Source organism: Megachile rotundata, chromosome 3 (assembly GCF_050947335.1).
Source record: "Megachile rotundata isolate GNS110a chromosome 3, iyMegRotu1, whole genome shotgun sequence".
Lineage (NCBI taxonomy): Eukaryota > Metazoa > Arthropoda > Insecta > Hymenoptera > Megachilidae > Megachile > Megachile rotundata.
In genome coordinates this window covers 17,279,682-17,305,131 of record NC_134985.1, presented here as the reverse complement: position 1 = coordinate 17,305,131, position 25,450 = coordinate 17,279,682, and the positions used below count along the sequence as shown (strand labels likewise).

Here is a 25,450-nt window from a genome sequence, read left to right as displayed (position 1 = left end):
CCCAATGCGTAATAATGCATCGCGTGGTAATTCTAAGCGTAGGAATCTAATGCGCGATAATCTAACGCGTAGTAATCCAGCATGTGGATATCCAACGCGTAGTAATCATTCATAAAGTCCATGAACGATAGTGCACTAAAAATTTTCAAGAACAGCCGTATGACAAGTTATGGAAAAAGAGTCATATATCAAGAGCGTACATCGTTACATTTCAACTTGAAATAAATCTCGTTAAGCCAACTCTCGTAGGAGCGAACAAATAAAATAATACCGATTTTTCTTCGAACTCCAGAATTATTTGATCAAATTAAACCGGCTTGTACAAATGCGACACGTTCATAAATAAGGGAAACAATAGTGACAATTTATGCAGAATTATTATGCGACGTAATTGGAAATATTTCACGTTGTCGAATTTCAAGTTGTCGAACGATGGAATGGAACGAAATTTAAAGGAACAATATTCATATGGAGATCAGACAGAAACACGTGCAGCTAGCGAGCAGAGAACACGCAGAGGGAGAACGAAAATTGTCAGTCAGGATTAACGTTGTCCGTAGGTTCTATCGTACATTACGTCCCAGGAAATATTGGCAATAATTCAAACGAACATCCCCCTCGTACACGCTAACCTCCTCGATCCCAGTCGATCGTATCGAGCGATTATTTCGGTAAACGCTGTTAACCGTTGAATTCTGGAAAATCGGTTTCCAAACAAAAGCATATGCATACGCAACGAATCTCTCGTCACCGTGAAATCGTACACGGTTATTTGTTCGTTACGCCTGCTTTTAATTCTCTGTCATTTACATTTAATTACAAAAAGAAAATTGCTACTTTTCAAATTGAATATCATCGTGCATGACGACGCGGGCACAATAAACGTCCAGGCAAAATATTATTGTATGTTTAATTATCGCAGCCCCTCGGCTACCAATCTTTCGATTAATTTCAAATATTAATTACCGTTCCGAGGCATCAGACATACATTTCGAATCGGAGCGCAACTAATTACGCGTAATTAAAATCGTGCTCCGCTGTATAAAACACACGTTGCTGCTATCGGTATCGCATGTTCGCGTTTCTTTGTACGCAAACAATTTTTGAGTGGGAGAATTTTTATGTGGTTGATGTAGGAGAATTTTGGAATTTTTGGAAAATTTAGGAATTGGGAAATTAGATATTGGGGAATTAGGGATTGGGAAATTAGGGAATTGGGGATTTAGGGATTGGGAAATTAAGGAATTGGGAAATTAGGTATTGGGGAATTAGGGATTGGGAAATTAAGGAATTGGGGATTTAGGGATTGGGAAATTAAGGAATTGGGAAATTAGGTATTGGGGATTTAGGGATTGGGAAATTTAGGGATTGGGGAATTTAGGGAATGGGGAATTTAGGAATTGGGAACTTAGGTATTGGGGAATTAGGGAATTGGGGATTTAGGGATTGGGAAATTTAGGGATTGGGGAATTTAGGGATTGGGGAATTTAAGGAATGGGGAATTTAGGAATTGGGAACTAAGGTATTGGGGAATTAGGGAATTGGGGATTTAGGGATTGGGAAATTTAGGGATTGGGGAATTTAGGGAATGGGGAATTTAGGAATTGGAAAATTAGGTATTGGGGATTTAGGGATTGGGGAATTAAGAAATTGGGAAATTAGGTATTGGGAATTTAGGAATTGGGAAATTAATTTATGGGGATCTAAAGAATTAAGGGATTTGTAGGCTTGAGGATTTAGAGATTTGAAAATTTAGGATTTTGGGAAGTTTGAGATTTGAGGGGTTCATACACTGGAGCATTTACGATTTTTTATATTCAGAAATTTAGAGATTTTTGACATTCAAAGAATGACACATTTAGGATTCAAAAAATTTCGAAATTTGGGGAATTCAAAACGACAATTTTTAGATTAAAAAATTCTACAACTTTCTGTCAATTCACAAGTATTGAAAAATTTATAAATTTTACAAATTGTTTTGTCGCGCCGAATGGCGTCAGAAATTCCTCTTGAAAGAATAGTCAAACAGAAAAAAATGCCTGGATCAAAATGAATTTTCATTTAGCGTTCTTTCATAATTGGTCGGCTGTGTCGTTTGACAACACGTAACAACCCAGGCAGGGCTGTAGGAACGCGAAAAATTTCATAATTCCCGTCGCGATGAAATTTCAATATCAGTCGGGTGACGACGGCCGGATATTTAAGGGGCATTCTTATGTGTACATAATTCCGGTCGTTTCGAACGTGTTGGTAGAACTCGATTGTTGATTCTGAACGCACAAATAGGTGGATTCGTACACGCGTACACCGTTTCTGGCGGAAATGCCAGTCGATATTGAACATCCGCCGCTCATCTAACCTCGTATCTCGCGGTTATACAAGAAATTGCTTAACGAACAGGATATAGAACGGAACGAGCTATACTAATTTCGTGGTATGAAACACTTTACCCCTTCCTGTTATGCCACGGGGCGTTTCGTGGCGTGCAACTGACTTGTACGAAAATTCTAGTCTGATTCCAATGATACGATCGATCGTTGGGAAAATTAGTGCAACGATGAATGGCTCTCGACTGTATGGACTATCGTTGTATTAACACGTTTGCACTAATTTTCACTCGTACTCTCGTAATCGTTATTCGTCGATTATGTATTAATTGTTTGAAATGATTAGGTGCTCTTCTATCGTACAGGTGCAACCGCTTATCGATTATTGATATGGACATCATTATATTTAACGGTATATCTATTTTAATAATTAGTATGGGGAAATTTAGAAGTTTAGAAAATTTTCTAAGGCATCCATTATATCGCCACGCATTATATCGCCATCTTATATATTTCCACGCGTTAGTGCTACTTAGTATACCTTCACGTATTATATTGCCACCTATTATATTTACCATGCGTTATATTGCCATCTATTGTTTTCCACTTGTTATATTGCCATCTATTATATTGCCATATGTTATATAGCCACCAACTGTAATGTTACGCGTTATATTACCACCTATTATATTTGTTACGCATTATGTGAACATCCATTATATTACCTCGCGCTATATCGCCGTATATTATATTTCCACGCGTTATATAGTCACTTAGTGTACTGCCACGTGTTATATTGCCACCAATTACAGTTACCTTGTGTTATATTGCCATCCGTTGTTTTCTACTTGTTATATCGCCATCTCTTATATTGCCACATGTTATATAGCCACCAACTGCAATGTTACGCGTTATATTACCACCTATTATATTTGCTATGCGTTATGTGGACATCCATTATATCGCCACGCGCAATATAGCCGTATATTATATTTCCTCGCGTTATATAACCATTTACAGTACTACCACGTGTTATAATACCACCAATTACATTTACCTTGCGTTATATTGTCGTCTGTGGTTTTGCACTTGTTATATTGCCACCATTATATTGCCACGTGCTATATAGCCACCAACTGTAATGTTACACGTTATATTGCCACCAATTACATTTGTTACGGTTTATGTGAGTATCCATTACATCGCCACGCGCTATATCGCCGTATTATAAATTTCCACGTTTTATATAGCCATTTACTGTACTGCCACATGTTATATTGCCACCAATTACATTTATCTTGCGTTATATTGCCATCTGTGGTTTTCCACTTGTTATATTGCCGCACATTATGTTTCCTCGCGTTATATAGCCGCTAACTAATACCACAGGTTATATTACCATTTATGATATTTTCCACGCGTTACATTGCCACTTATTATATTTGCCATTGTTACATGAATATCTATTATATAGCCACGTGTTATATCATCAGTATTGTCACGCGTTTTATTGGGTCGCGTTATATGACCACCCATGATATCATTAAAACATACGATCGGGAAAATTAATAATTCGTCGTCGTCGATCGCAGGCCACGTAACAGGAAGGGAATATTACAAACGAAATTGTCGAGGCTTTTGAAGGAAACGCGTTCGTTAATACGAGTTCGAGCGTCGGCCGGTTCTTGAATATTCATCCCGCACGATGTTTCACAATGCGCCATTGTTGCATTTCAATAGAATGGTTCTCATTGTTCAAATGTAATGCTCGCGCGAGCCGCCGGAGCCGAAGGGTCGCTCATAAACACTGACAAGCGTGAGAACCACGCGCGGCTACGGAGCTTTCCGTGGCGCACGCTGATTTTTGCCACAGTCTCGAATTTAATCTCTTTGCCCCTTTAATTAATCTCTTCGTATGGCATCGCGCAAAACCAGCCTTCCTCTGCCGTGCGGCTTCGACGCTGCGTAAATCAGGTTGCGCCATACAGCGGGAACGCGTAAGACCGACACGTCCGAACAGCTATAATTACGCACTGAAATTATTTCGTGCTTTCGCAAACGCTGTATCCAAACGGACCAAAAAGAACGGTGACTCGTTCGTTCGATGGAAACGAGTTCTCGTAAATTCACGAGAAACCACCGTTTATTTCTATTAGGTTGGTACACACGAAATACTACGGCGTGATCATTAAATTAATACATCCTTTGCGAAAATAAATTATTTCGTATGCACTGAATTTTTCCTCACCTGTTTTAGATATTCCTACATTTTATAGATCAGTTCGTAATTGTTGGTATCGAACAGCAACACGATTTCAGATTTAATAATTAAGAGGATTAAAGAGTTTAAGTTGATGTAGGTAACGAGTGGAATGCACAATTTGAAAATGAATGATTGTACTCCGAGTAATTACAATTGTGTCACAGTTCACGTGGTCAAATACCACAGTGGAAACGGAAGTATGTGGCAAGACCTACATATTCTGAATACAATTGTCTAAATTAAAACATTCCACTCGTTAAAATTATAATTTCGTTGTTACTCTTCAAGTGTTCGATAACGTATCGACCACATTTAATTCGATTATTTACGACTCGAGTCACCTATTAGCACAAATAAAGCAAAAACCAGCGACTACGATATAAAGATAGTGTCAAAAGTATCGTTATTCAACAGCTAATAGAACACGTTTGATATATTGCCAGCAATTTGCAAATCTGACATCTCATACGCATCGAGTTAATAGAAGCAAGAGAACTGAATGACACCGCATTCAGTTTCCCCGTTCGTTGATAGAAATAAGGCTACACTCGTTCGGCGGTGAACTCTGTGGTATTAAATGTAATTAGTCCCTGTGTCAAGTAGTACTTTTCTCGGTAACCGGATGATAAATGACCATACTCGTACCACTTTCCACGCGTGTGCGTCTGATTTCTTAAGAAACGACGATTGCGCGAAAGTAGTTTCTCACGGCTTATTCGTAACACGAGAATTAAAATTGTACCGTACTGATAGAAATGGAGACCACTCCCTCTTAATGTTTTACTTAAGTACCCTCATTTGACTATCTCACTGCGTTGCATTTCCATGCGTTGTATCAGCGCGTTATGTCATCCGGTGTGTTGCTAACCGTTGCGTTACCTCACTGTGCTGACTCACGAATTTAGAAATTTAGGGATTTTTAAATTAGGGAAGTAGGAAATTGGGGAATTAGGTATGGGGAAATTAGGTACTGGGACATTAGGGATTGGGAAATTAGGTATTGGGACATTAGGGATTGAGGAATTAGGTATTGGGACATTAGGGATTGGGAAATTAGGTATTAGGACGTTAGGGATTGGGACATTAGGGATTGGGACATTAGGGATTGGGACAATAGAGATTGGAAAATTAGGTATTATGATTTTAGGGTTTTGGAAATTAGGTATTGGGGCATTAGGGATTGGGACATTAGGGATTGGGGAATTAGGTATTGGGACATTAGGGACTGGGAAATTAGGGATTGGGACATTAGAGATTGGAAAATTAGGTATTATGATTTTAGGGTTTGGGAAATTAGGTATTGGGGCATTAGGGATTGGGAAATTAGGTATTAGGACATTAGGGATTGGGAAATTAGGGATTGGGACATTAGAGATTGGAAAATTAGGTATTATTATTTTAGGGTTTGGGAAATTAGGTATTGGGACATGTAAATTAGGAAAATTAGGTACTATGATTTTAGGGTTTGGGAAATTAGGTATTGGGGCATTAGGGATTGGAAAATTAGGGATTTACAGAATTAAGGGGCTAAGGGATTTGAAGACTCGAGGATTTGGATATTTGGAACATTTTTAATTTCAAAATTAAGAAATTAGATTATCAGGAAATTAAGGGACTAGAAAACTTGAAAATTTAGAATTTTTGTAATATAAAAGTCTTGTGATCCCAAGAACTCAAAAATGTGGACAATTGAAGCCATCGAAAATCGCAAATTTGATAATTTGCACACTTGGCTTCGTCCTGAGTTTCGATCGATTTCCAGTCCATTTTTCACTTCGAGCTCATTGAACATCGGTAAAACAGAGCATACGATGGTTAGGTCTGTGACCATCAATATATCGGCCCACAGTCGGTGGTTTTTGGGCAATATCGCCACCGTGCACGTCTGCTCGTACTTTCGGAATGTATCGCCGAATGCACCTGTATATATCTGTTTTTTTTTTTTATTCATCCTGGTGTTTGCTCGAATTGGATATCCACGGTACTTTTCCGCGCTCGCGGTCCTTTGTAACTCGCAATGACCGCTTTTTCGTCCTTTTGTGCCGGTAGTTTTCCATTGCCCGTATTTGCTTTCATTGTTTCTGCCGGACGCAGCCACAGCTCCCCGCATTTTCGTGCTTTTGATCTGACAGCACGCGTATCTCCGCCCACGTGGGCGGCCGATAAAAAACATGCGAAAGAGGAAGGGAAGACAGAGAACGGCTGCTGTGAAATACTAACTGTTCTCCTTCTCTTATATCGACTTCTTACGCTTCTTTATACATCTCTGTTCAAGGAGTGTCGCTTGAGAAGCTCCTCTTTAAAAAATTAGATATTTATGTCCAAATGCATATTTATAATTTCAATTTAACTCTTAAGATCCTTTGTATTAAGATTCTTGATAAATATATAGCTTTTGTAAAATTTCGAACTTCATATTAATATGAGAAATATGGGATTAAAAGTATATTGTGTTTTGTTAGTTTCATTCTGATGCGCGCATGCGCAGATACGATATGACTCGCGCACGCGCAGACCGATGTGCGCAGATCCAACCTCAGCGACTGCGCATACGTATCTTAGCAGTGCCAACTTTTCTAATTTTAAATTGAATTAATTCATATTTTGCAGACGAATAATCAATCCACCTTGTTAAATCAAGTATTAATTACTTTATTTTGTACAATATTTTCATGTATACACGTTTTAAGACTGTATATTTACATCGTAAAAATTGAACCAACTTAATTTGCAAAAAAGATACGCATACACAGATTACGCGGATATAAATAATAATTGTTTCGTCGGTTCTAAATGGGGTCAATTTTCAATGCTGATAGCCCTTCCATTCTTCTGGGACGAATTTCGCGTTGCCTCCGAGAGCGATTAATATAATTTTTTCGCTCAATTTGGGCGGGAGTTAAATAGCGGGTCCGTGATGGTAACGAGCTCGGTTGTTAATTACGGGCAGGTAAAAGAGCTTTGAGAAATTAAACGTGTAATAAAGCAGATTTTCCGTCTCTTCTTTTTTCGAAATAATGCGAAAGTAACTCTGTTTATTCGCGCGCAACTGTCGTTTTGTGTATGGTCAAAGGGTGCTGCTACGTTACAGAATCGTGTAATCATGACGAAAGAAGGGACTAGCCGGGCAAAAAGTGAAATTTTGCACGAACATGGTCGCTCTTTTTCCATAGAGCGTTTGTAGGATGAAATCCGAGAGAAAGCGACGGCAAAACCATGCTCTGGCCGCGCTTACCCTCTCAAGTTCGCAGCGAGTACTCGTCGCTGGTGTGACTGCACCCTCCGGCATCCCTTGCTGCACTTAACCGTAGAAGGGCTTGGAAGCACACAGGACACCATCCACTTATGTCGCGGTTTCCCCATTGGCATCATACTAAACTAAGTGAACGGGAGTACGAGTATCGTCATTAAGCAATTCCGCTTGTAAGCGTGTTGAAGGAGGAAAACGGACCCCGTGAATTCGACACGGGACGCGTCTCCGATGTTGCGAGTCGCTCGTTAACCGCCAACCACGCGATTACTTATTATCGTGAAAACGAGACATGCTATACCTTCATTCGAAACCAGTCAACGATACCACATTTGCCTATACAACCTGCGGTGATGCCTGTGGTTCGACTACGCGTGGTGCAACTCTTGGCAAAAACGAAAGGGTATCCCTCATTCTCTAATTCCCCAAATTCCTTAACTCCTTAATTCAAAAACAAATCATGATATTTTCTCAATTTCCAAACCCCAAGTTTGCATGCTTTCAACTTCTCGAATTCAGCTCTCCGAAGAAACGTGGATCGCAGTCGAAAAAGGAAGCAGTGACGGGTGAGAGAAATATGTGCGTGGGGTAGTTGGCGATAATTAAGCGCAATTTTCCCGCTGAAATATTCGCGAACGGCAAACTAATACCGCAGCGGGGCGAGGTGGACGGGATCCACGCCGATTATCGCGTCAATTTATACGCTGAATAAACGGACCTGAACAAATTTCGCTCATATAACGGCCGGAGAAGTGTATTTGAACCGCAAATAACGGAACTCTATTTTCGTAGATTGAACCGTTCGAATGGATGGCAGCGGTTTGAGCCGGAACTCCGTGGAATCACGGAAATATCGGCTCTTTACCGTCGAGAGCTGCGGTCTAATAAAGTAGCTGGAATCAAATCGACGAAGCTGTATGGCGGACGAGAAGACCCAGATGTTCAGACGGTCGGAGGCCGCAGATGCGAGACAGTAACGCGACATCGAGCGCGAGACAATATCGCGACGAGACAGGCTGTATCGCGCAGTCCAAGACATTACCTGGGCTACGATTCAATTTACAAACACGTGGAATATTTATATCGCCCGCAGCCATATAGGGGGAAAATGACACGACTGTCTCCGGGGACACCGTCACGCTGCGATTTTTGAGACCATGCATTATTTAACTGTTTCGCTACTGTACTCCGGGAGCAAATTACCAGTATTTTACGCTGTCACTGAAACTCCAATTCTATTTAAATTTGTCTCAGAAAAAACTGCAAAAGAGGACACCAGAATTGTTCAGAATTTTTTCGAGTCAAGTCTAATACGTTCGTCCACCTTAACACCCTCCTCACAAAACATAATTATAATACCTTTAATCACCAAAAAAGGCGTCGTTCGCAAATTTCACCGAGTGTCCTCACAACGATCGTTACCGAAAGTTGTTCTTCCTTATTCGTTAATGCCGATAATCGGCACACCATGGGAGACAGCTCAGAGTCGCAATTTTATGACACCGCCATGCTCGTACACCTACAACGGTTGGAAAGAGGTTTCGTTGTAAGATCGTAGATTTGCATCCTCGGTGAAAAGCAACGTTTGGCGCTTTAATGTCTTTACAAGAGCCAATGGCGGCCACCCCGAGGGAACGAGTCGTGCTTTTGGTGAAAGGCAAACCGGACAGCGGAATAACTCTTTTTCGCAATTACTTCGGTGCCTTTGGCGAGCCCTGAAACGACCGTGCACCGAAACTAAGTACATACGCGTGTTCGCATTTTATGCGCATTGTGCGTGTGCAGGAATTAAATCGCTCAAAGTAATTCGATTTCTTCGGTTTTTTCTTTTTTGATCAAACGGGTTTCGGTAGAGGACGAATTTCGGGGTTTGTAATTACAATTTGTTGGTAGGAGTAATTGTGTTTAATTAGTCGATTCATTTGTTGTCATTTCCGTGCAGGGTCGTTGATGTCTCATACAACAAATTTATTCGATTGCAGCGGTATAAAAGAGAATAATTGCCATTGCGATCACGAATAATTAAATATTATTATTATGCACAGTGTTATAATATGTGTTATAATAATTTGTGGAACGGTGTATAATAGCATTTATGTTAATTGTTGTGCGTGGACAATATATTGCTGTAATTATTACTGTTATAATGCATTTGTCATAACTGCTATATCATTGCAAAAATGTATGGATGTAAATTTAGTATATAAAATCAAGTAATTAGGGGGAAAGAAGGAAGTAAATGATAATAGCTGAATCAGTATAAGCTTCATTAGCTAACTTATAATAGCTTCATTAACTCAATAGCTGAACTCTATTTACATCGGATGATAAACTGTAAGCTGGTACTTGAAACCTAGATGCATCGTTAGCTTACATGCACAATTTCACTGTGCCTCAACATGCCATATCAAATGGCTTTCATTAGTCAGAGATATTAAATTGAAGCTGTGGACAATTAAAATTCGAACTAATCTTATTAAATACTCACACTTGCAAGTAACCCAAAGGTCCCAACAAGGGACGTATTTGGGAGCTGGGGGACGTTTTTGGGACATGAAAGTAGGGGGTTTGAGAATTTTGAAATATGAGATTTGGGGATTTGAGAATTTTGAGATGTGAGGTTTGGGGGTTTGAGAAATTAGGGATTTGAGAGTTGGAGATTTAATAATTTTGGGATGTAAGATTTGGGGGTTTGAGAAATTAGGGAGTTGAGAGTTGGGGAGTTGAAAATTTAGAGATATGAGATTTGGGGGTTTGAGAAATTAGGGATTCGAGAGTTGGAGATTTGATAATTTTGGGATGTGAGGTTTGAGGGTTTGAGAAATTAGGGATTTGAGAGTTGGAGATTTGATAATTTTGGGATGTGAGGTTTGGGGAGTTGAGAAATTAGGGATTTGAGAGTTGGGAATTTGAGAATTTAGGAATATGAAATTTGGGGGTTTGAGAAATTAGGGATTTGAGAGTTGGAGATTTGATAATTGTGGGATATGAGATGTGGGGAGTTGAGAAATTAGGGATTTGAGAGTTGGGAATTTGAGAAGTTAGGGATTTGAGAATTGGGGGTTTGAAAAATTGGAGACTTGAGAGTTGGGGACTTGAGAATTTAAAGATATGAGATTTGGGGATTTGTGAAATTAGGGATTTTAGAGTTGGGCATTTGAAAATTTTAAGATATGAGATTTGAAGGTTTGTGAAATTAGGGATTTGAGAGTTGGGGATTTGAAAATTTTAGGATATCAGATTTGGGGCCTTGAGAAATTAAGGATTTGAGACTTGGGGATTTAATAATTTTAAGATATGAGATTTGGGGATTTAAGATTTTGCGGTTCGAAATTTGGAGATTTGAGGAATTAGGTATTTGACATTTGGAGATTTGAGAAATTAAGGATTTGAGATTAGAAGATTTGTCAATTTTAAGTTAAAGAATTTATAAACTCCCAATACAAACATAAACCAAAGCACGATATTTGACACCTAAATCCTATTTCCGCTATCTAGAAACGCCATTACGCTGAAGCATCGAAAATGTAGGGCAAGTAATTCATTATTTCGATTACGAAGCTTCTCTACGATGCACACTAATGATTATGATGTCTAGAGTGCACGCATATAACGAAGCCGGCGCGATGAATTTAAAAAAAATAAGGAGCATAAAAAAAAGCATACGAGCATTTACATTCCCGTCTTAATTTGCGGCACCGAATGCGACAGACGGTATTTCCAATTGAACACACCAAACGACCAAGGGGTGGTTCGTGGCATCGATACACCGCACGTTGGCGAGCACTCGAGAATACGAGTGCTTCGTGCACTTTGAATCCTCTATCCTCGTGTCCATTATACTCGAACCACTCTGGCGCGTTCGTATTGCCGGTAATAATTCGTACGTCTGTCTCTAAAGGGGGAAAAAAGTGTCGGGGTCCGAAGGAAGAACAAACGACAAGTGGGAACACGTGCAACGATCCCGTATTTGATATCGAGAGTGGAGCGTTTCACTGCTACCCCCGTCCCTCGGTTGCCTTCAATTTATTTCACCTTTCGTTTCTAAACAAAAGATCACTCTTACGGGATTCTGCGCTGCTGCCGCTGAATAGTGCGATGCTGATCGCCGATACTGACGTTGTCGTTTGTCTCCCGTTTTTTAAACGAGACAATTTCTCGGGACTTTTTTCGGATGCCATTCGTTGCGGTTGCGCCAACGTTATGAAAGCTGCAAATGCTTTTTCAAATATTTTGCAATGTTCACAATTTGCAGATACATGGATACAGAAATTTAACTTCTACTTTCTTGTTGTTCTCTATTTATAAACTTTTTAATTTTCAATTTTTTTATGTACTAATTGGTACAATTTGCAAGTTTTCAAGAGACCAAATTTCTAAATTTAAAGATTGACGAATTTTCGGGTTTCGCAATTCTCAATTTTCCAGGTTTCATTCCTTAAATTTGCAAATATGCAAGTTTTACCACGCGTTGTATTACTACGGGCCAAACTACTACGCGTTGTAATTCCACGCGCTGAATCCCCATGCATTGAACCACTACGCGTTGTATTACCACGCGTTGTATTACCACGCGCTGAATTACCACGCGTTGAACCACCACGCGTTGTATTACCACGCGCTGAATCACCACGCGTTGAATTACCACGCGTTGTATTTCCACGCGCTGAATCACCACGCGTTGTATTACCACGCGTTGTATTACCACGCGATGAATCACCACGCGTTGAATTACCACGCGCTGAATTACCACGCGCTGAATCACCACGCGTTGAACCACCACGCGTTGAATTACCACGCGTTGTATTACCACGCGTTGAATTACCACGCGCTGAATCACCATGCGTTGTATTACCACGCGCTGAATCACCACGCGTTGAATTACCACGCGTTGTATTTCCACGCGCTGAATCACCACGCGTTGAATTACCACGCGTTGTATTACCACGCGCTGAATTACCACGCGTTGAACCACCACGCGTTGTATTACCACGCGCTGAATCGCCACGCGCTGAATCACCACACGTTGAATTACCACGCGTTGTATTACCATGCGCTGAATTACCACGCGTTGAACCACCACGCGTTGTATTGCCACGCGCTGAATCACCACGCGTTGTATTACCACGCTCTGAATCACCACGCGTTGAATTACCACGCGTTGTATTACCACGCGCTGAATTACCACGCGTTGTATTACCACGCGCTGAATTACCACGCGTTGTGTTACTACGCGCTGAATTACCACGCGTGGAACGACCACGCGTTGTATTCTCACGCGCTGAATCACCACGCGTTGAACCACCACGCGTTGAATTACCACGCGTTGTATTACCACGCGCTGAATTACCACGCGTTGTATTACCACGCGCTGAATTACCACGCGTTGTATTACTACGCGCTGAATTACCACGCGTGGAACCACCACGCGTTGTATTCTCACGCGCTGAATTACCACGCGTTGAACCACCACGCGTCGAATTACCACGCGTTGTATTACCACGCGTCGAATTACCACGCGTTGCATTACTAAGCGCTGAATTACCACGCATGGTATAGTCACACGTACAATTACTATATGTTACATCGTCACGTGCCGAACCACCACGCGTTGTATCGTCGCGAACTAAATTGCTATGCGCTGCATCGTCACACGTTGTATCGCCACGCATTAAATTGCCAAGTCCTAAATCATCGTATGCTATATCATCAAATACCATGAGATTTTTAAATCTCCAATTTTTTTTATGTACCAATTGGTACAATTTTCAGGTCAGAGACAGAATTTCTAAATTTAAAGATTCGAGAATTTCCAGGTTTCGCAATTCTCAATTTTCCAGGTTTCAATCCTTAAATTTGCAAATATGCAAATTTTACAATTGACAAATTTTTATGTTCCCTTTCTTAATACATAAATTCCAACATCTTCAAATTTTTTAATCTAATCCTCAAAATTTCCTGTGAGTCTAAATATCCAAATTCGTAACTCAATAAATTGTCACAAACTTGTGATTAAATTTTAGCTAACAATTTTCAGTAAATTTAATAAATGTTCAATTTTATTAGAATTTTAAACTCAGAAATTCTTGAAATTCTGAGACTTCGCAACTTTCATCAATTAACCAGTTACGAATAGAGTGGTTGATTATCACGCTCGAAGTAGAAGAAAATTACCCAGTCACGATACCCTACGGATAGAAAGTGACTGCACGAACGGATTCGTTTTTCCGCTGTTCGAACAAATTAAACGAAGCTAATCAGCCGCGTATCGTTCGATCCTGTGTCTACGACTGGAGGCACAATTATCGACAAAAAACGATACCCTCTCATTTTCAGTTATATTCGAAATTACCGTCTGGCGTCCATTAAACTTGTCTGAGTGTTATCCTCCGGGGAGTGATAGTATCTTCCGCCATTTTGATGTATACCGAATGTATGGCGGGAAAATTCAAATCTCTTTGTTACACGTATTTAAATATGTGATCTACAAAATCAATTTACATTCACTTTGATATATTACGAATATATAAACACTATGTAAATTATTATTTATACAATTGCATAAACATTCGCGTAACTATGAAAATTACTCTTTGTACAAATGCATAAATATCTGTGGTCTATGGTCATTTATGCAAATGCATAAACATTCACAGTGAAAATTATTCTTTAGAAATGCATAAATATCTGCAGTCTAACAATGAAAATTATCATGTATAAATATATATAGTCTAACAATGAAAATTATCATTGCAAATGCATAAGCAGTCGCAGTCTAACTATTAATCTTCAAACAAATAGATAAGAATTTCACCACAGACACGAGTATCTTTTCTTAGATAATTTCTTGTCTTTGTCAGATAATTTCACAATATCTTCCCGGTTAAGACCAGATTTACCAATAAAGAATATTAAAAGGATACTTAAGAGTATTAAATAGTACTAATAAAGTATGAAAGTGATTAAACAGCAAGTCCTGAAAAGCAGGGACACGTAACTGGTGAGGATCACTACCTGACTGACTCGGTGCATCCACCGAGAAAGCGCAGAGACTTGAAGGAAACGAGTGGGTAAAATCTGCGACGACGACGAAGGGTGAAAAAAAGGGACCGAGGGAGAGCGAGACTACTCGAAGAGAGGGAAACCGGGCTACGTATGATTCCATTGAGCAGAGCACATCTGCCGTGTTGGTGCATTGTGTTGCACGCCGGGCTCATCCCCGTCTCCGACCTTTGCGCGCTGCAACCACCGGGAGACGTGACGTAGAAAGAGAAACCAGGAGACAGAGGCGAAAAAAAGAGATGCGAAAAGACCTCCCCTTTCAGTCTCGTGCCAGACCTTTATCGAGTTATATCGTCATATCGTCATACCTGCCAACCAATAAATCCGAGCGAGCCCTTTCAGCGAGGCATCCGCCTCTGATTTATGACGGAATTAATATTAGATCCACCGAAAATATCGCCGATATATCGGGTTACGCGATTACCCCCACCTTTGGCGGGAAAGTTAGGCTGAAAAAAAAGAGGAAAAAAGGAAAGGTGCGCCGACGTCCACCATCCGAATCGAGTATCCGCATCGGATACACTCTCCATGCTTGAAACACCGTGAAATATGCCGCGAATCTCGTGAGGGGAGGACCTACGTTTGATTTATCCCCGATCGTAGTAAGCTTAAACACCGCTGGGATACGTTCGACGCTTGGCACAAATGGCCAAGTAAAATTTAGTTACCGAGAGTTGCACGACTTTCAGAAATAGCGTGTGCTACAGCTGGAAAGATTATTTTCAAGATGGGACATAAATCACCGGGTTCAAAATTTGTGTATCCCGCTTTTAATCGTTTGTGCGTCCTTTATAGCTGGAAGATTTAACTCGCAAACTTTTAATAGGTATACAAGGTTTTGTTCGGATACAATTAAATATGGATTTGAGACGTGTAGGGTGACCTTTATAGGGTTTATACAATGTGTTGTATTGTGGTTTGTGTAACTATGCAAGTATTATGAGTGTTGGGACGTTAGGCAGTTAGTTGCTACGTATTGTCATGTGCTATATCGTCATGCGGTGTATTGTCGTGGGGAATCGCAGTGCGTCGCGGACATGCGCTGAATTACTGCGCATCGTACTGTCACGTGCTGAATCACTACGCGTTGTATTACCATGGGCTGAATGACCATGCGTTGTATTACTATGCGTTGAATCACCACGTGCTGAATTACCACGCTTTAAATTGCCACGCGTCGAACTACCATGCATTGTATTGCCACGCGCTGAATTACCACGCGTTGTATTACCACGCGCTGAATCCCTACGCGTTGAATCACCACGCGTTGCATTACCACGCGCTGAGTCCCCACGCGTTGAACCACCACGCGTTGTATTACCACGCACTGAATCCCCACGCGTTGAACCACCACGCGTTGAATCACCACGCGTTCAACCACCACGCGTTGCATTGCCACGCGCCGAACCACCACGCATTGTATTACCACGCGCTGAATCCCCACGCGTTGCACCACCACGCGCTGAATCACCACGCGTTGAACCACCACGCGTTACATTGCCACGCGTCGAACCACCACGCATTGTATTACCACGCGCTGAACCTCCACGCGTTGTATTACCACGCGCTGAATCACCACGCGTTGTATTACCTCGCGCTGAATCTCCACGCGATGAACCACCACGCGTTGTATTACCACGCGCTGAATCACCACGCGTTGAACCACTACGCGCTGAATCACCATGCGTTCAACCACCACGCGTTGCATTACCACGCGTTCAACTACCACGCGTTGTATTACCACGCGTTGAATCACCACGCATTGAATCACTACGCGTTAGAATACAATGCGTTGCATTACCACGCGTGGTATAGTCACGCGTAGAATTACTATGTTTTATAGTCACATGCCGATTCACGACGCATTATATCGTTACGCACTAAATTACTATGCCTTGCATCGTTACACGTAGTATCGCCACGCGTTAAATTGCCAAGTACTGAATCATAATATGTTGAATCACCACGCGTCATAACGAGTTAAATCATCACGCGCTGAATTGCAATACATTATATCGCCGCGTTAAATAATATACTGGAATGCTGACATAAACAGTGTACCTCCATGTCCCGCTACTAAAAGACTTCTTCCTGTATTGCCAATTCCAAGAATGTTCTCCGTTTGTAATAATACACTCTCATTGTATTGTATACCGTACGTGATTACGAGAGAGAGGCGTTTCTTAAATAAATCCATAAGCATGCAATAAAAATGAGAATTTTTCACGAAAGAGAAACGTCAGAATAACGAAGAAAATAAACATTGACGGGGCGGAACGTCTAGATGCGCATTGAAAACTGCTACCCACGGAGCAACAGGAGCTCCATTCGCTAGCTGCCTCTGTTCGCTTATAATCTCGAGTACATTTTTCATGGCGGCGCGTTACGTTACATATTTATGTCACGCCCGGTGTCCGACTCCTTTCACGTCGCTGGATATGCAGAAGCTGCACGAACGTAGGACGAGGCTCGCGTGGCTCTTACAACCTGGCACCCATTAATAATTTAGTGAGCTGAACAAAAGGGTGGTACTTGAATTTGATGTTACGCCGTGTCTCTCTCTCCCTATTCGCCATATCCTACTTTCCGTTATCCACGACTCGCCGTGCCCCTTGTATATACCCTTGTATCACGATATATATAAATCCTTTTCAGCTCCGCCCCTCTTTGCAGAAAATCCGGACGGACGGGGATGAAAACGGGAGCTTACACGCGATTACAGACCCTCGGCTTGACCCACCCTCGGGCCAGTTAGCCTACTTCCGAATAACTTTTGACATTGCTCTCGACCAAATAATGCGGTTACATAACCTATTGTCCCCGTGAATTTAATCATTTAATCACTATCGGAACTTCTTTCTACTGGTATTTTAAATCCAATTACTTTTCATTTTATTCTTTGTACTCTCAACCCTTTAAAATCTTCTGCAATTCTATTCTGGAATGTCTATTCACAATTGGTTACACAAGGTTATGTTTTAATTTCAGTTACATTTCACTGTTTCGATTTGCAAAAGAAAATTTGCAATTCTTACCCTTTGATTCCGAATAACTTTTGCAATTACACAATCTATTTATGGTCTATTTTAATGCTTTGTGGTTAGATTAGTGCACTTCAAAAGAAAATCTACTCTCATTTATCAGGCAGCTTACCTTCAAATTGGTTGCACAATGTGGTATTTTAAATCTAGTTACATTTCATTTTACGCTTTGAACCCTGTAGTTAAGACGTACTTTAAATGAAAGACTGCACTGATTCTCAACCTTAGCTTGGTTGCAAACAATTGTTCTTTGTTTTCACTAAATGATTGAAAATATACTCCCTTGTGAAATTGAAAAAATCATGCAATGAAGGAGTGAACAAATTTATGTTAGTTTGATTGCAAACAATTTTTCTCTGCTTTCACTAAATGATTGAAAATACACTCCCTTGTGAAATTGAAAAAATCATGCAATGAAGGAGTGAACAAATTTTTGTTAGTTTGATTGCAAACAATTTTTCTTTACTTTCACTAAATGTTTGAAAATATACTCCCTTGTGAAATTGAAAAAATCATGCAATGAAGGAGTGAGTACATTTTTGTTAGTTTGGTTGCAAACAATTTTTCTTTGCTCTCACTAAATGATTGAAAATACACTCCCTTGTGAAATTGAAAAAATCATGCAATGAGGGAGTGAACAAATTTTTGTTAGTTTGATTGCAAATAATTTTTCTTTGCTTTCACTAAAAGTTTGAAAATACACTCCCTTGTGAAATTGAAAAAATCATGCAATGAGGGAGTGAACAAATTTTTGTTAGTTTGATTGCAAACAATTTTTCTTTGCTTTCACTAAATGTTTGAAAATATTCTCCTTTGTGAAATTCAAAAAATACAATGAAGTAATAAACAAATTTTTGTTACAACTTTAAACTACATATAACTAAATTAATGAAATGAATACACTATATATGAACTATAGTTTTAATTTTGAAGATTAAATTTCAAAATAAAGAATTTGCCCTGAAGCAATAAGTAACAGTAATTGAAAGTTAAAAAATATGAGCACGTGTCTTTGATGTCGGCACGGTTGATGCGGCAGAAAATGGCGCATGAACCGGAAGGAAAGTAACATGACTACTGTTCAATTTCGTAGCGAAACGCAATTAGCGAAACGCGTGTCCTCCCAAGGGATAAACATCGAAACGGGCTTTGTCGATTATCGAGTCGATTGTCTATTCGAGTTACTAACCTTTTCCGCGTTTCCAACCACCGGCACAGATGACAGATTATACCGGTCATTGAATTTTTCAATCACGATGCGCTTTGTATACACGCCATCAGCGTGTACAAAAGGGCGTGCACAATCACGATCAAAGATCGTTGTATTCAAACAGAGCGATCGCACGCCTTTCACGTGTCTACGTCCGATTTACATACGGGCTTACGGCTCCATTCGCGGGGGAAAATGAAATAATCTCGTTATGTAAATGGACACCCAACGACACCCAGTGTCACTACGTCAAACGACTTCGTCATGTTACGTTGTTTCCCGTCTCTATTTTAGTCCCTGACGAAAAGCAGAAACGTCGAATCATCTTTTTTTAACTTCCTTTTAAACCCACCCCCTTATTCTTTTCAAGCTGCTCTCTTTCGATAGCTTGTTAGACTAAACGCATAAACTGAAATTAAATTACACTAAAAGTTACTGGAGTGACATAATACACTTATCTACACGCTTAATTTAAAACTAGCAAGGTAAATAAATAAGCGGTGAAATATTGATTAACTAATTACTTATCTCGAATCAACGGAATTTCAACTTTTCAGTTTGACAAATTTTGTTGCTGAAAGAAAGTTGAACCGGTTACTTGACCGGTTTGTCACGTAATTTAAACACATCAATAAGAACTACCACATATTTTTTCAACTGAGTGTCATAAATTAAGGCGGTATTGCAAGTTACTCTAAAAAACTTGTTTTAAAAAAATTATATAATAATTCGTGTATTTGTATCAATAAAAATTATTCAATTATGTATTCTATTATAATAATGGACTTTTGTAAAGATTGTTTAATTTGGACCCGTACAATTCTATTAAATTTTGAGCCACGTCTTCCTAGCACATAATTGCTAGATTTCACTTTGAAACTGGGATCAGAAAATTCTGTGTGGATATTAGACCCCGCAGGGCAAAACTAGGATTTCATAAATTCGAGTTGGAGCTCCAACTTGTCTGGAGCAGACGTAAGTAGCACCCTGTGGTCGTAACTAGACTTTAACCCTTTGCAGGCGGAAACTTTTTAACTGTACTTTCTCGTGAGTAAAAAATGTTTTCTGTATGAAACGAGGTTATGGAAGGGTTAAATAATGTTCGGTAAAAATTTTGCTTTTCATGCAAACTTTCAGAGGTATACTTCCAAAATGTAGAATATGCTACTTCGAAGGTGTATGTTAGGTAGAATATACTAGTTTAAAGGTATATATTAGTTGGTATATGCTTGTCACAAACTTTGAGAATATTATAATTTTGTTAGCTTGTGAAAATATTTCGTAGAAATTCTTTAGACTTTAGATGTTTCTTATTAGGATCTCCATACATGTACTTAGGTCCAGACTTAGGTCTCAGGTCTGCGATTAACCAAGGTTTCACTTAGATTTTCCTTAGCTTTAGGTACAAATTTTCCTATGATCAAGTTGGTTTTTTACAAGATCCACATAGACTCATTTTTCTTACGTTTCTCGTATGTTATATCCAGGTTCTCCATAAGATTCCTAAGGCTTCAAGGTTCCTCATATGTTTCTTGTCTTCGATAATGACATGTTCTCCACAGATTTCTTCGAATTCACATGTTCAAATAACTTTAAATTTTCCTTAGACTACATCAGGTTCTCTCCGAGAAAGTGCTCTTCCTAAACTACCTCACAAACTCCACATAGCAGTGAAGTATCCATATCTCACAGTCCCTATCTCCCCGATAATTGATACGTGAAAAACCAGAATCTAAATATCGCAACAAGATTCTATCGAGAACAGGTAACCGAACTGGTTGCTTCCCCGTTCTCGGATAATAAACGGAACAGTCCAGCAACGAAAAGAAGTTAATAGAAACTTCCGTAGTTAATTAAGAAGTGATAATAACTCAATGGTAGTTTCTTATTTATAGAAGCCACGAGTAATCGTGGCCGGGTCGCTGTTCCATCGTAACTCGTGACAGTAGCACACGCAGCAAGATTATGACACCAGCTCGTTACACGAATATAGTAGGCTGACGAGCATTCAGCACGAGACACCGGGCATCCAGCCTTATTACGAGTGCAACGCGCGATTCATCGTAAATTAAAGGAACGAAGGGAGCAATCAACAATCTCGCAATAGAACCGTCGAGATAAGGCCTCCTCTCGTTGAATCTCGTTTAACACCGTATCTCTAAACGAACTCGCTCGCCGAGGGAGACTCGTTCTCCGAGTTATTCCTCTTCTCCTCTCTATTTAGAAATTCCTCGCCCATTGTGTCGCGGGTCATCGACGGCGGTGAAATACTTTTTCCTGCGACCCGACCCAACCTTCTGACCGTTCTGTCCGTTTAAATGACGGGTCCATTCTGGAGATAAATATGTACGGTGTCTTTGACCCTGCCGCGAAAACTTCTAGCGCAAGAGGAAGACCGATGTCCAAACACGATGTGGTAGAGGACGTAGCGGAGGTGACCTAGGTGGTTAGAGGAGTAGCGAAATTGTTATACTATTTCTAGGTTTTTGTATTCCTGAATTAATACCTTTCAGAACACCTTCATTTTCCAATACGTACACTTGCAAATATGAGTATTCTTGAATCCCTATATTTGCAAGTGGCTACGTCTCCAAATAGCTGTGAGTCCAAACCGCTACGTCTTCAAATAGCTATGTCCCCACTTTGCTGCGTCTCCAAATTCCAACTTTCCCAAATCGCATCCTCAAATCACTACGTCTCCAAATGTCTACGTTCCTAAATTGCTATATCACCAAATCTCCACGTCCCTAAATTGCTACGTCCCCAAATCGCTATGACTTCAAATCTCCATGTCCCTAAATCGCTATGATTCCAAATCGCTACGTCCCCAAATCTCTACGTTCCCAAATCTCCACGTCCCCAAATCTCCACGTCCCTAAATCGCTACGTCCCCAAATCTCCACGTCCCTAAATCGCTACGTCCTCAAATCTCCACGTCCCCAAATCTCCACGTCCCCAAATCTCCACGTCCCCAAATCTCCACGTCCCCAAATCTCCACGTCCCCAAATCTCCACGTCTCCAAATTTCCACGTCCCCAAATCTCCACGTCCCTAAATCGCTACGTCCCAAAATCTCCACGTCCCTAAATCGCTACGTCCCCAAATCTCCACGTCCCCAAATCTCCACGTCCCTAAATCGCTACGTCCCCAAATCTCCACGTCCCCAAATCTCCACGTCCCCAAATCTCCACGTCCCCAAATCTCCACGTCCCCAAATCTCCACGTCCCTAAATCGCTACGTCCCCAAATCTCCACGTCCCTAAATCGCTACGTCCCCAAATCTCCACGTCCCTAAATCGCTACGTCCCAAAATCTCCACGTCCCTAAATCGCTACGTCCCCAAATCTCCACGTCCCCAAATCTCCACGTCCCTAAATCGCTACGTCCCCAAATCTCCACGTCCCTAAATCGCTACGTCCCCAAATCTCCACGTCCCCAAATCTCCACGTCCCCAAATTTCCAGGTCCCCAAATCTCCACGTCCCCAAATCTCCACGTCCCCAAATCTCCACGTCCCTAAATCTCCACGTCCCCAAATCTCCACGTCCCCAAATCTCCACGTCCCCAAATCTCCACGTCCCCAAATCTCCACGTCCCCAAATCTCCACGTCCCCAAATCTCCACGTCCCCAAACCTCCACGTCCCCAAATCTCTACATCCTTAAATCGCTACACTCCCAATGTCTACCCAGACTCACACATACTTCCATACTTTACTACAACGAACTCCCCCGCCCATCAGTTATTATTACCCTCCTTACTTGTCCAAATGTACCTAACAATAAGAATTCTTCACCCCGTAATATAAACCTTCTTCCACTTTCCAAGCTCTTACTCCACAACTCGTGACTCGACCTCAGTTCGATTGTTTACAAATTAATACTCACTACCGCGAAATCGTTTCGCTGTTGCATTCCCTGAACCACATCATTACAGCAATGTTCTGGACATGGTTTATTTGCAACGATAAGAGAGTCATAGTAGAGTTTGATAGTATGTAAAGAATGAGAAAGGTTATAGTACGAGTTGTTTGGTTAGCTCATCGTGCAAATGTCGTTCGCAGTCACGAGAAAGCGTAGGAGTGTTGGGTTAAGCTCTACTTATTGTTAGACTATCATGGAGCCTGCATAGGTTCCACATTTACTGGCTGTACTTTCTCTTTGGGATTTTGTATGGGTTTGCTTGAATTCTTCGTGGGCTTCTCTTTGATGTTATTGGGTGTAAGTAGATTTGTGTTTGGGGTTAAGAGAGGAAGTAGGTGGAAATTTGGGGATTTGGGAGGTGAGGATGTTGGATGTGAAGATTGAGAATTTGGGGATTTTGGGTTTGAGGATTTGAGATGTTGAGGTGGTGGGATTTGAGGATGTGGGATTTGAAGATTTGGGATTTGAGGATTTGAGAATTTGAAGATTTGGGATATGGGGTGATGGGGTTTAAGGATGTGGGATTTGAAAATTTGGGATTAGTGGATTTGAGAAGTTGACGATTTGGGATATGAGGTGATGGGATTTGAGAATGTGGGATTTGAGGATGTGGGATTTGAAGATATGGGATTTGAAGATTTGGGATTTGAGGATTTGAGAATTTGAAGATTTGGGATATGAGGTGGTGGGATTTGAGAATGTGGGATTTGAAGATTTGGGATTTGATGACTTGAGACCTTGAAAATTTGAGAATTTGAGAACTTGACAATTTAAGAATTAAAGAACTTTATTACGAACCTAAAATTTCCAAATTTCAGAATTTCATACCTTGAAAATTTGAAAACGAAAATTTAAGAACTGAGAGATCTGAAAATTTAAAAATGAGCAAACAAGAAAATCTAAAAGCTCCTAATATACAAAACACCCCAAATTGCACTCCTGCAACGAAAATATTCTCCCGCATAAAATACATCGCATCCCGTCGCAAAACCGTAAGTATTTTATCACAGGTCGTAAAAAGTGACCGCGTAGAATATCAACGAGCAAAACACGGAAGTGAAACTCGGTCAACCATAACGTTCGTTGTATTAATTCATATCGGTCGTCATTAATGCCGTTGCATTGATAAGGCTAGCGTTGTTAAGTGGTCGAGGGGCAGATGCGCGTACTTCAACGATTCTACTCTGACGACACGCGATTACATTACGATCGTTCGGTACTCGTTGATTAGCTGGCAATTAATAAAATCGATAAACGTCCGTTGAAAGTCGGTTGGCGCCAATCGTTCGATGATTAATGGTAAATGTAGGAAGGACGTTTCAGAGAAAACGATAATAAGCTATTGCTTCTTTCTCCAAATATCACTCCCTCGTTACTGGCAACCGTGCGCGGAACATTTTCTCTCGTAACCGTTCGATAAAGCCTCGACTATTATCGTTTCCATATCGACGATTCTTTTTTTTTTTTTCGTCTTATCGCGTCGGTTTTTGTCCATTATTTTTACGGTGTCCCAAGACATTCTCGTTTATAAAATCAAAAAGATATGGTTCGTTGATTTAGTGTAATTTAGTGACAGTCTTTTCATCGAATCGAGTATTTATGGTGACGGGTTAGAATTCCAATTAGAATTTCCCAATTCTAAGATGAAATTGTATGTCAAGATTGAATTGTATATTCTTAATCTGATCAGAAAGACATGTTTAATATAATAAACGCTTAATACAATACGTAGTTTGTTATGTAAATCCTGTTGCAATAATTTTATGTGCTTATACAGAGATTAAACAAAGAGAGTTCCAATGTATTCAATGCATATTCATATATTTTTTAGATACAATTCTAAGAAAACCGTGTCATTATATAAATTGATAAAAATTTCTTAAATGAGCAATATTTGTGAAGACTCTTTCAGACTCTTTCTGAAGAGACGACTGTTTTGTGCGTCAAGTGCGTCAGACGTATCAACGTGTATGTCAAGTGTGTCAGCCATATTAACATGTGCGTCAAATGCGTCAGGTGCATCAGACGTATCAACATGTGCATAAAGTGCGTCAGGTGCGTCAGACGTATCAACATGTACATAAAGTGCGTCAGACATATCAACATGTGCGTCAAGTGCGTCAGACATATCAACATGTATGTCAAGTGCGTCAGACATATTAACATGTGCGTCAGAAGTATTAACAGGTGCGTCAGACGTATCAACGTGTACATAAAGTGCGTCAGACATATCAACATGTGCGTCAAGTGCGTCAGACATATCAACATGTGCGTCAGATGCGTCAGACGTATCAACATGTGCGTCACGTGCGTCAGACGTATGAATACGTGCGTCATGTGCGTCAGACATATCAACATGTGCGTCAAATATATCAA

At 40.4% G+C, this 25,450-nt stretch overlaps 1 protein-coding gene across 4 annotated transcripts in view; it reads right to left on the bottom strand.

Annotated features, from left to right (window-relative positions):
• Window positions 1-25,450, bottom strand: part of LOC100882367 (discoidin domain-containing receptor 2) — a 275,352-nt gene that overhangs the window by 216,768 nt on the left and 33,134 nt on the right. The gene's annotated exons all lie outside the window — the stretch shown is intronic.